Raw genomic sequence first — 9,768 nt, forward strand, 5'->3', positions numbered from 1 at the left:
CATGAAGGCCACAGAGTATATGGAAGAAAAGTTAGGCACCAACAACTCTGTTTACCTGCTGTGTAGCCTTGGGTAGGCCACTGCCCCTCTCTGAACCTAGCAGAAGAACAACTATCATCTGATGGGCACTGTGCTAAGCATCTTTATTATCTCATTTTATTTTAACGTCAGCCCCAAGAGGCAGGTACTGTTACTGCTTTTTATAGATTCAGAAACCAAGGCTCAGAGATGTTAAGGAAGTTACTCAAGGGAACACAGCTAGTTAGTGGCAAAGCCAGGATTTGAATTCGGGTAGCCTGACATCCAGAGTTCAAGTGCCATGCATGCTCCCTGCTCCTCATTTCTTGTAGAAGAATTGGGGCTAGGGAAGTTAACAGAGTTGGGCATAGTAAATATGGCAGGTCCATTCCTGGTAAATTCTGGAATGTGGCTCCCACCACTTTTTGTCCAAGTTAACCTGAGGCTGTACCATACCTATGATCTCCTGGTCCAGACCCAGCCCACAGGGCAGTTTGCATCCATGGGGATTGAGGGCCCCAACTCAGAGGTCCTTTTGCAGGAGAGACTCACAGGGCAAAGGAGACTCCCAGCCAAGGGACTTCCAAACAGGTTGTGAGGTTCCAGTTGTCTGGGAGAGGCAGGGGAAGCACCTGGGAGGAGGCGGGACCTGGAGAAGTTTCTTGGAGGATTCCAGGTTCTGATGGAACTTTTCAGCAAAGGCCACCATGAGGCCTTTGGTCACCCAAAGGCTACTGCTTTGGAGCAGACAGAGTCCAGCCTAGGATTCTACTCCCTGTCCTGGGTGCACCGGAGATCCAGGGACCGACTGGCCCCAAGGCTGGACAGTGGTTCCAGCTCATTCCTTGAACTCAGAAGCTTGAGCCCAACTTCTGATCCCCTGCTCTCCATCCTGCTCCCAGGAGGCACATTGCAGACTCAGTAGCTGAGGTGGGGAAGTGCCTGTGGATGCCCCTCCCCCAGTACAGGACCCAGCCTCCCTCTGCCTGGGAATGTGCTTGTTCCCTCTGGGCAGGAAACTTGCCCTAGTCTAGGAGGAAATGGGCCAGTCTAGGTGGGCACAGGGCCAGCCCCTCGCCAGACCCAGATTGGACAACTGGGTTCCAACTCAGGCCTGATGTTTTTCCTGGAAGGTTCCCCAGCCTCCCAGCCCCGCACTCTGCCTGTGACCTGGTGGGAACAGGGCTGGGAGGAGACTGGGCTTGGCGACCCTTTCCTTTTTATGGGCACAGGGACTGTTTTCCAAACAAAAAGTGAGCCACGTGAGCTGAAAAAGGATTCTTTTCTTATCTATTAAATTATTTTTGTGAGAAGTCTGACATGGGTATAAAAATCAGATCATTCTACTGAGGCATACCAAATAAAGAGAAATAGGCCTGAAGTCCGGAGGGCAGAAGAAATCCAGAAGGTATGATCTGGAACAGGAACAGGAAACTAAATTTGTTAGGTCCCAGACCGCAAGATACCAGATCCTGGGCTCTGACCAGCATCCTCCTGAAGAGGTGGGAGAACAGAGCCTCAGTTCCTGCTAAGAGGGGATGGTAGCCTCTGGACCACCTGGGATTGGGGTAGGCCTGCCTCCTCACTCCTAAGCAACACCCCTGCCAACCTGTGGCTTTTCTGAGCTATGGCATTGTCCCTCTGGCTGCCTCTTCGTTCCTTTCCCCATTACTGAACATCTGCATGGGGCAAGGCTCTGGGCCGGGAGCAAGATGCACAAGTAGCAATTGCTGCAAAAAAAAAAGGAAAAAAAAGCTAGTAAGGGGATAGAGTAATGGAGGGCTAGGGAAGATATATTTGGTATCAAAAGCTACATAACAAATGACCCCCAAATTTAGCAGCTTAAAAGAACAAACACTGGGACTTCTCTTGTGGGCTGTGGCTAAGACTCCATGCTTCTAATGCAAGGAACCAGGGTTCAAACCTTGGTAAGGGAACTAGATCTCACATGCCACAACAAGAGTTTGCATGCCACAACTAAAGACCCTGCCTGCCGTAACTAAGACCCGGTGCAGCCAAATAAATAGATAAAAATATTTAAAACAGGGAACTTCCCTGGTGGTCCAGTAGCTAAGACTGTGCTTCCAGTGCAAAGGGGCCTGGGTTCGATCCCTGGTCAGGGAACTAGTCACACAGGCCACAGTGAAGATAGAAGATCACCTATGCCACAACTAAGACCTGAGGCAGCCAAATAAATAAATATTAAAAAAAATTTTTAAACAGAACAACAGACACTTACTGTCTCACTTTTTCTGTGGGTTGAGAATCCAGGTGCAGCTTGGCTGAATCTTCTGGCTCAGAGTCTCTCACCGGCCACAGTCCAGGTGTCGGCCAAGGCTGTGGTGTCTACTGGGGCAGCGTCTACTTCCAGGCTCACTTACTTGGTTGTTGACAGGATTCAGTTTCTCATGGGCTATCGGGCCAAGAGGCTCAGTTCTTCTCTGATGGTTGGCCAGAGTCTCCCTCTGCCACATGGGCCTCTCCACAGGGCAGCCTACAACATGGCAGCCAGCTTCCCTTAGAGCAAGCAAGTGAGGGAGACAGAAGACAGAGCAGGACAGAAGTCACCGTCTTTGTAAATCAGTGTTAAAACCAACATCCCAGTGTTTTCGCTGTATTCTGTTGGTTAGAAGCAAGTGGCTGCATTTAGCCCACTCTTGAAAAGAAGGGATTACTTGAGGTCATGGCAGAGGATAGGGGTCTTCAGGGGCTGTTTTAGAAGCTGCCTTCCACAGAAGGCTTCTTTGAGAAGACCTTCTTTGAGGAGGACTGGCCAAGAAGAAAGCTGAGGGAGGAACACCCCAGACTGAGAGAACAACACAGGGAAAGACCCTGAGGTGGGACCCAGCTGGGAGAATTTAGGAACAGCAGGAACTTTAGCATAGCTAGATCATCACAGGATGCAGTGGCAGGAAGGAGGTCAGCAGTGGCAGGAAGGAGGTCACGGAGGTGGGCAGGCACCAGATTGCTCAGGGCCAAGGCCAGCATTAGGACTTCATTCTCCTGTGACGAGCAGACAATGGAGGGTTTGCACACGGAGGTGACATTATCCGACTTACATTTTTAGAAGATTCCCCTCCATGCTCTTTTTAGAGTAGACCGTATAGAAACATTCAACCAGCTTTTGAAACATTTGGAATAACCCAGGTGAGAGGCTGGGGGCTTGGGCCAGGGTGGTGGCCATGGAAGTGGCCAGACTGGTTGGATTCTGAACATGTTTTGAAAAGCTGATAAGATATTCTGGTCAATTAGATGTGAGCTTGAGAGGAAGCGAGGAGTCCTGGAATTCCTAGCTTCGGGGCCTGAACAGTGGGTGAATGAACTGGGGGCCTCTAGGGACAGGGCAGGGTTACCTCATGCAGGTGGGGTCGTCATCAATTGAAGGTCCGGTGTTATGACATGGTCTGAGGTTTGGGGAGGCCCTGCTGAGAAAGAGTCACAGAAACCAAGTCCTGGAGGTTGAGGGGGAGTTTCGAGGCCACGGGGGTGGTGGTGTAGCCCAGGTAGGTCTTAAGACTTCTGAGTGGCTTGCGGGATGGAGGAGGGGTCAGTGTGGCAGGAGCAGAGGGGACAAAGGGCACAGTGGCGGGAAATGCAGTCACAGAGGCAGGCTGGGGCCAGATCACCAGGACATGGGAGGGGTCTGTCATCTCCCCAAGACCATCGGGAGCCACAGAAAGGGTGCGGGCCTGTGACGACCACATGCTGCTTTAGTGAGATGGCCTAGCCTTCTCTCTTCTCCTGCTTGGAGGCTGGATTATAAGGAGTAACAGCAGGGCAAATCCAGAACTTCCCTGGTGGTCCAGTGGTTAAGAATCCACCTTCCAACTCAGGGACAAGGGTTCAACCCCTGGTCAGGGAACTAAGATCTCATATGCAACTGAGCCTGGACACCACAGCTGAGACTCAACACAGCCAAATAAAGTAAATAAGAGCAGGGCTAATTCAATGTTAAGGGTCCCTTTTAGGAAGAAGAGTAGAAAATTTGTATGTAAGTGAAAATTGAGGTTGAGAAAGAAAAGCAAGATAAATTACTGGAACTGTAGAGACTTGGGTCAGTTCTCCTGACATCTCTCTGGGCACTTTGGCAGGAACACTTAAAAGGAAGATGTTTCCTGAGTGTAACTTGGCTGCCCTTCCCTCCTGGACCACTTCATAACTCCCAGAGATTGTCAGCTCTCATAGGGGCCATGCGAGTTAGGGAACTGAGCAGAAGTTTCATTAACTTCACAGTAAGCCTACCTCTGGGCTTCTCTGGTGGCTCAGTGGTAAAGAAGCTGCCTGCCATTGCAGGAGATGTGGGTTCGATCCCTGGGTCGGGACGATCCCCTGGAGAAGGAAATGGTGACCCACTCCAGTATTCTTGCCTGGGAAATCCCAGGGACAGAGGGGCTGACAGGCTACAGTTCATGTGGTCATGAAGAGTCGGACACAACCTAGGAACTAAACAAGAACAACAACACAAGCCTACCTCCAGGGAAGAGAACAGTAAGGAGGTCAACTGGGGGCTGTAGCAGGGCCTAGGCCATGTTACACTTCAGTTAGGAGGGGTCTCAGGATTGGGGTTCCCACGGTGGGGTTCCCACGGGCAGAGAGAGCGGTGGACAGATGCTGCCAGGGGTGGGAGCTCAAAGAAGAGCCTGGGGTCAGTGGGGGAATAGGGGTCTGGCGCTGGCAAGCAGCTGAGGGATTGGGGAGATTTAGGAAACACTCCCAAGTGAGTGAAACCAGGACTTCCTCTCCTGTTGACAGAAGGGGCTCTGACTTTCAAAGCCCGGGTCAAGGAGGGGCCTTTCCAGCCCACTAAGACTCAAGCCCTACCATGGCCCACCCTACACTTCCCACTGTCTCTGAAGCCGATGCTGAGTTGCTTAGCAGAGGCCTGGCCGTGGGAACCAGTGGGTCCAGCCAGAGCCAGCTCAGGCCCCTGGACCAGGAGGGGATTAAGAGCCAGACGTTGTTGTCACAGTCAGGTCTGGAGGCTGGGCCTGCCTGGCCTGTGTGAACACAGGGCTTGGGGTCTGAGAGTCGGAACTCCATGTAACTATAACTGTGGTTCAGTTACTCCCTGTGTGGTTTTTGAAAATTTCCCTACACACTTTGGAGAAGGAAATGGCAACCCACTCCAGTATTCTTGCCTGGAGAATTCCATGGACAGAGGAGCCTGGTGGGCTTCTGTCCGTGGGGTCGCATAGAGTCGGACATTACTGAGTGACTAACACTACACACTTGGGCTGTTCAGTTTAAAGGGTTTGGAGCTGGACTGTGTAGGCTTAAATGAAGCTTCCTAACAGAGATGACCTTGAACAAGTTACTCTCTGTGCCTCAGCTTCTCCATTTGTTTAGAGGACCAAACGGGATGAAGGAGGTAGGGCACTCAGACCAGAGCCTGACTTCTAGTGCTGTGCCCCCTGCCCTCACATCAGTCCTGGGGAAGCCCTCTTAATGTGAGGAGTCGATGAACACAGTTGAGTAAGAGGAGCAGGAAGGAGACACTGGCTCAAGTGGCAAAGGCAGGAACGGATCTCAGGGAGGAAGGAAATGAAGAGGTCTCCCGCCTCCCCCATCCTGTCCACCAGACTGCTCCCTAGGTGGAGAGAGATGATGCATATTTGCATTTTATTTGCAAAGAGCTGCATGAGGATTTAGCTGGCACTAGTGGTAAAGAACCCACCTGCAAATGCAGGTGGATGTAAGAGACACAGGTTCAATCCCTGGGTTGGGAAGATCCCCCGGAGGAGGGCATGGCAACCCACTGCAGTATTCTTACCTGAAGAATCCCATGGACAGAGGAGCCTGGCAGGCTACAGTCCACAGGATTGCAAGGAGTCAGACACAACTAAAGTGACCTAGCGTGCACTCGTAAGGATTTATAACCCTGTGCTGCCCATTTTTCTTGCATTATTTTCCCCCAGCCTTCAGGACAACCTTGTGAGGAGTTGATTGTTCTTTTCTGTATCTTCCTGGAGAAAACTCAAAGTTCAGAGAAATTAAATGACTTGCTCAAGGAGGACTTCCCTGGTGGTTCAGGGGTTAAGAATCCATCCACCTTCCAGTGCAGGGGATGCAGGTTTGATCCCTGGTCAGGAAACTAAGATCCCACATGCCGTAGGGCAACTAAGTCCCCAGGAACCACTGGGCCTGTGCCACAACTAGAGAGAAGCCTGTCTGCCACAACTAAGACCTGATGCAGCCAAAATTAAATACATGATTTTTTTAATTGACTTGCTCAAGATTACAGAGCTAATAAATGGGGGAGCCAAGATCGAAATTCAAGTGGGTCTGACTCCAAAGCCCAAATTCTTAATGGCTCACTAACTTTGCATGCTACTGCTAAGTCACTTCAGTCATGTCCGACTCTGTGTGACCCCATCCCTGGGATTCTCCAGGCAAGAACACTGGAGTGGGTTGCCATTTCCTTCTCCAATGCATAAAAGTGAAAAGTGAAAGTGAAGTCGAGCAGTCATGTCCGACTCTTGGCAACGCCATGGACTGCAGCCTACAAGGCTCCTCCGTCCATGGGATTTTCCAGGCAAGAGTACTGGAGTGGGGTGCCATTGCCTTCTCCTAACTTTGCATATGCAGCTACTTTAAGACCCTCTCCTCCTACTCATGCATTGTATTTAAATTACTGAGACCCTACAAAGTGACAAGCACTGGGCTGGCTGCTGGAGACAGACAGTAGTAAGTCACAGCCCCGCTCCCAGTCTGGTGGGTAAAGCATATTGGTTCCACTCAGAAGCCTTGAGGTGAATCCGTAGGATTGACGTGACTCCTGACACCTGGAGGAATCGGAACAGGCTTCTCAAAAGTGCTGAGACTAGTGCAGAGTTTGCCGGGAGGAAGGGAGTGATCAAGACTCATGAAGTCTCACCAGTATGCCTCATGACTCTGCTATAAGCAACAGAAATAGTTTTTAACTGGTTGAAGAAAACTCAAGAAAAAAGAGGATGCACTAGCTCCAGAGATCCAGTGGGAGGACTTTCAGGCATGGCTGGATCTAGCAGCTTAAGTGATGAAATCAGTTATTCTCTTTCTCTATCATCTTTGCTCTGCTGTCCTCTGTCTTGGTCCAAGCGTTGGCAGAAATCATGCCAAGCTTGCATCCTGCCAGCCTGGGAAAAATAAGTCCTCTTTCTACATACTTCCAGCCAGGAACTGAAAGTAGGGGTGAGGTTTGCCAAACAGAAATTGGGTGCTGTTACCAGAATCTAGGAAAGGGATGCTAGCTGACAGGATCCATGATGTCTGCTAGATTCTTGAGCGGAACCAAGTCTTCCTTACCTTCAGCATTTTGTCCATCTTACTATGATATCCAAACCTCTGTCCTCTATATGATGGGAAAAGGAAAGGAACTCACCTAAACACCTTAGGCAAATTTATCCACATTCATCCCAACAAATCCTCACAGTGAAGCCACAAGAAGCTACTGCCATCCCAGGGTTACAAGAGAAAACAGGCTCAGAGAGAAGTGACTTGCCCAAGGTAACAGGCTGGCAAGTGACCGAGCTGGAATCACTCACACATACTGATGTTACCTGTATCTGTGCTTGCCCCTGCTGCAGCCTGCCCCTGCTACAGTGTGAGGAGGCCCCACTTCTCTGTACTTCTGCACCCCTGCCAGCCCCTAGCACAGCCCCTACACACAGTAGGTATCCAGGAATAAGTGTTGAACTGACCTGACTTCATACAGACAGAGTGGAGGATGGAGGGAGGGACAGGGGCAAGAAGCCAGGACTGGAAGGTCCATGGGTTTTCTGAGGCTGCTTGCCAAGGAACAGACCCCTCCCCCCACCCCACCCCACCCGCACCGCAATCCCAACCCAGATACATAATTTCATGCAGCTTCACATGTGGGCATCCCTAGGCTGGGGCTGACAGCTCGGCTCTGGCCTGGCCCACCTTGAGCCTATCAAGGGGAAAGGCAATTGGACCAAAGGATACTTTCCTTCCCTGGGGTCTCTGGCTCCCTGGGGGCTGCAGCTTAGCGAGCTCCAGAGGAGAATCAGAGCAGGGAGGACAGCTCCATGTCACTCTCCCCAGGCTTGTCACTGTTCTCAGGCCTAGCTTCAGAGCAAAGGGACCCTGTGAGCTGAGCGTTCTGGAAATCAGGCAAGTGTTATGTGGGAACAGCCAACACGACTACTGGTGGGACAGCAACTCTGGGCCGGGCCCTGGGCTGCCTTGTCCCCAGCAGCTCTGCAAAGGGAAGCATTCATGTCCCCACCCAAGGGTGTCCAGTCCAGCTGCCCCATGTTACAGGTGAGGAAACAGGGCCTTGGAGAAGGGAGGAACTTGTCCATGATCACAGCCAGCACCAGAGAGCCGGGAGTTAAGCCTAAGTCTGACCTCGAAGCCTGTGTTTTTCTTACTGCCTTCCTCTCCCTGGAATGTCCTCCCCTGTTCCTCTTGTGGCTGGTTCCTCCTCATCTCAGCTTAAATGTTATCCCCCAGAGAGGCCTGGCCTACTCCCACCTACACCCCTTACTCTGTCTTAGCCTCTTGCTCATTCCTATATAGCACACATCACCACTGGTAATCATCGTATTAATTTTTGTTGGGAATTTCCTGGCGGTCCAGTGCTTAGGACTAGGTGCTTTAACTGCAGTGGCCAGGGTTCAATCCCTTGTCGGGGAACTAAGATCCCACAAGCTGCGTGGTACAGCCAAAACAAACAAACAAAAAGATTGTTATGCACTGATCTCCCCTGTGGATACTGTTCTATGCTATGCTTAGTTACTCAGTCGTGTCCGACTCTTTGTGACCTCATGGACTGTAGCCCACCAGGCTCCTCTGTCCATGGGGATTCTCCAGGCAAGAATACTGAAGTGAGTTGCCATGCCCTCCTCCAGGGGATCTTCCCAAGCCAGGGATAAAACCCAGGTCTCCCACATTGCAGGCGGATTCTTTACCATCTGAGCCACCAGGGAAGCCCCTGTGAATACCAGGACTGATTACATCTGACTTGATTCTCATGGGCTCCACGACTCGAGCTGAGCACACAGTAGGTGCTCAACTCCTCTTTGGGTAGGCGGTGCCGTGTTCCCCAGCAGACTGGACAGCAGCAAATGTCCCCACTGCCCTAGATCTTACTCTCCAACCTCTCGCCCGCCTCCCCTGCATCCAGGGTCTCAGCTTGTTGTTCAGGCTCTCAGTCATTTCTGACTCTTTGTGACTCCACGGACTGCAGCACACCAGGCTTCCCTGTCCTTTACCATCTCGTAGAGTTTGCTCAGACTCACATCCATTGAGTCAGTAACGCTATCCAATCATCTTATCCTCTATCGTCCCCTTCTCCTTTTGCCCTCAATCTTTCCCAATGTCAGGGTCTTTTCCAATGAGGCAGCTCTCTGCATCAGGTGGCCAAAGTATTGGAGCTTCGGCATCAGTTCTTCCAGTGTATATAGTTCTTCTATAGGGTCTCAGCTGTCGTGACCATGATAGATTGAATCTTTTTTGCTCAGTGGCTTAGGAGAAAGCTGCTTCAGGCTGGCAGGACAGGAGGAGGAGAGCAGAGCCTCTGAGCTGGCAGACAAAGGGCGTGTGTTCTTATCCAGTGCACTTCCTGGGTTTCCATTGCAGGAAGCCGGGCACCTGCCGAGGTGACACCGACACCGGGGCTGGTGCTGGAGTCCCTTGTCCGGGACACTCTTCTTCCCCCAGGAGCAGCGGCAGAGGTGGGAAAGAGGTGCTGGACAGTCGGTAAGTGGCAGCAGCTGGACCCCACGTTCCCCTTGCACCTGCCCTCTT

Source organism: Cervus canadensis, chromosome 13 (assembly GCF_019320065.1).
Source record: "Cervus canadensis isolate Bull #8, Minnesota chromosome 13, ASM1932006v1, whole genome shotgun sequence".
Taxonomy (NCBI): Eukaryota; Metazoa; Chordata; class Mammalia; order Artiodactyla; family Cervidae; genus Cervus; species Cervus canadensis.